We start from the raw sequence: 3,338 nt of genomic DNA on the forward strand, positions 1-3,338 counted from the left end.
TTTGTTTCTATGCACAAGTCTGGCTTTTCAGAGTAAACATTTTATTTCAAAAATTGAATCTCAGGCTCACATATTCCTCTCTGATCATGAAAATAATTTATATAAATGAAAATATTCTGTCCCCAAGCATAGCTGATAGTGAACATTTCGGGGTGAGGAGGGACAAATCTAACACATTGAGAATAAAAAGAGATTCTCAAGTTTGTGCTTCTAACACAGTGAGGAGAGAAAGCCTTCCTGCAGGGCCACACAAGGAGAAAAGACAAACAAACAAAAAAAGCTGAGCACCCAGAAAACTTTCTGCAAAGTGCTTTTCTAGGAAAGCTGAGGGAGTGGCCTGTTTACTTCTGGGGTCAGAGTCTTTGTTCTTGATGTCAAGGCATGGTCAGGTCACGATGTTCTTGTGGTGGTGGTTTAATCACTGAGTCAAGTCCGAGTCTTGTGGCCCCATGGACCGTAGCCTGTAGGGCTCCTCTGTCCATGGGATTCTCCAGGCAAAAATACTGGAGTGGGTTGCCATTTCCTTCTCCAGGTGACCTTCCCAACCCATGAATCAAACCCAGGTCCCCTGCACTGCAGACAGGCTCTTTACCGATGGAGCTAAGAGGGAAGCCCTAATGTTGCTGTAAACCTCCCCACAAAACAAATGCTACTCTCACTTCTGACAAGAAAGCATCAGGTCTCAGGCACCACCCTCTACCTCTGGGGTCCAGGCCCAGGCCCGGAGGAGGGGTCCTGGGCAGTCAGGGTATCCGGCACCCAGTCGGGGTCCTATGTCCAGTGCCCAGCCCTGGCTGAGGGGGCAGGTCTCAGCAGGCAGCACCTCAGAGCCAAGTCCCAGACCCCACCCAACGTTCATCTCTCTCGGTGCCTGGTGCCCAGGACCTATCCAGGCCTCAGGCTGTTCATTTAAGCTGCAGAGACACACTTGTAGCAATTTCCAACTGGGTTAATCTTAATTCACAACAATTACTCTCTTTGATACAGGTCCCAACTACAGAGGCAAGACTGAAATGATGTGTAAGGTCCTTGCACACCAACCTAACCTCCTGCCACCTCCTGGGGGTGGACAACCGATCAATGCTGGACCAAGTGTGGAAACGTGAATGGAGAACAGGAGCTGGGAAACTCTTCCCTTAGTAGCCAGGGTCATATCCTCCAGCTGCCCAGGGCTCTGGGGACCATGCCCATATCGTCCTCTGCAGCTTATAGGTCATGGAGGCAGGGACTGGGGAAAGGTTCATTGCTTTGTGTTGGGAAGAACCTCTGGAGAAGGGAAAGGCTACCCAATCCAGCATTCTGGCCTGGAGAATGCCATGGACTGTATAGCCCATGGGGTAGCAAAGAGTCAGACACGACTGAGTGACTTTCACTTTCACTTCGGCGGCTTTGTGGCCTGATCTGGCCTGTGGGCACCCATGGCAAGGGCTCTGGGACTCTGTGGGTCACAGTCCCCGAACTGTCCTGGGCCCCCATCTCACCCGCCTGCCCTGAGGCCTGAGGGCCTGGATAGCGCATGGAGAAGGCCTCTGTCCTGGACTCATCAAACTCTGGCGAGGACTGCTGACAGGTTTCCTGTTGGTGGAGCATGACCTCTAACCCTAGGCTAAGGGTCCCGCTAAAGGTCTTACAATATTGACTGTGCGCCCACCCCACCCCTAGTACAGTCTCCTCCACCCATTTCTACTCTTTCCGAGTCCCCAGACTTCCCTAGAAGAAACAAAGCCTAAGATTTAAATTTATACATCAGTGTCTCTTTTGCTGTCTTTTGGACTCTGTGGGAGAGGGAGAGGGTGGGATGATTTGGGAGAATGGCATTGAAACATGTATAGTATCATATATGAAATGAGTCGCCAGTCCAGGTTCGATGCATGATACTGGATGCTTGGGGCTGGTGCACTGGGATGACCCAGAGGGATGGTATGGGGAGGGAGGAAGGAGGAGGGTTCAGGATGGGGAACACATGTATACCTGTGCCAGATTCATTTTGATATATGGCAAAACCAATACAATATTGTAAAGTTAAAAAAATAAAATAAAATAAAAGACTTTCCAAAAAAAACACAAAGATTTAACCTTATAAACAAAATTAAGTTTCATACCTAATGTATCCACTTGTACTCTTTATTTGGAGCCCCGTAAATTCTTCTCACAAAAATGAATGTTTTTGTCTTGTGTTGCAAGCGTGTTTTCAATTTATCACTACCTTTAATTTTTTTTTAATTTTTGTTTATTTGTTTTTGTCTGTGCTAGGTCTTCCTTGTCATGCTTGGCTTCTCTCTAGCTGTCTTGAGTAGGACTTCTCTCTTGTTGTGGAGCACAGGCTCTAGGTGCACAGGCTTCAGTAGCTGTAACTTGCAGGCTCTAGAGCCCCGGGTCAGTAGCTGTGGTCCACTGGCTAGTTGCTCAGCGGCATGTGGGATCTTCCTAGACCAGGGACCAGATCCATGTTCCCTGCACTGGCAGGCAGATTCTGAACCCCTGGGCCACTAAGGAAGTCCCATCACTGTCTTTTTATTATGGTTACTTTTACTTATATCATGAAGACATTTATTTTCAAAAACATCAGTAATTTAAATATTTTTGTTATTTTGGTTGTGAGAAGGAAAAGGGGAAGGATGTTATGACTAATATTTTTATTAAGGGCCAAGTACTCCTTTAAAAATATTTTAATAAATAGGAAAATAACAGCAGGTGTTTAAAGACAACTTTTCTATTAAACAATTCTAAATATTTCTAAAGATGTTTGTCAAAATGGACTAATTAATTTTTTAGAGTAATGATAGAAAATTTCCTGATACAGGAAATATACTTATCCTGATATAGTCATAAATGGATTGGAGTATTTTGTAAAGCACATGTGATAATTTATGTCTCAAAAACCTGAAAACATTTTGGAAGTGATAATGATGGTATATCAATGATTAAGTCATTTTAACAAATTTCATTCACAATGTGTCTATTCATCAGATAATGAACTTGCAATTGTTTTCTGAGAAAAGAGGGGCACGTTCAATTCATGTTAGTTAAAGAACTTTAAAAGAATTTGTGGTTAAATTTGTTATGTCCTATTAATGATTTCAATGGTGGAGAATTTACTGAGTTTTAATACAACTCCAATTTGCCAAGTATATTTGTATTTCTTTGACCAAGCAACACATTGGACTTTTTGAAAGTTTTCCTATAGTTGATTTAAGAACTATTTATAAAAGTTGGTGAATATTTATAATAATTAAACAGGATAAATTATGTAAAACAAGGAAATGGGACCAACTTAGAGAATATCACTCTGTAAAGTGCATAGTGTCTCAAACATCTTAACTAAATTCTGCTGACTA

This window comes from Bos taurus, unplaced genomic scaffold (assembly GCF_002263795.3).
Source record: "Bos taurus isolate L1 Dominette 01449 registration number 42190680 breed Hereford unplaced genomic scaffold, ARS-UCD2.0 Leftover_ScbfJmS_965_547, whole genome shotgun sequence".
Lineage (NCBI taxonomy): Eukaryota > Metazoa > Chordata > Mammalia > Artiodactyla > Bovidae > Bos > Bos taurus.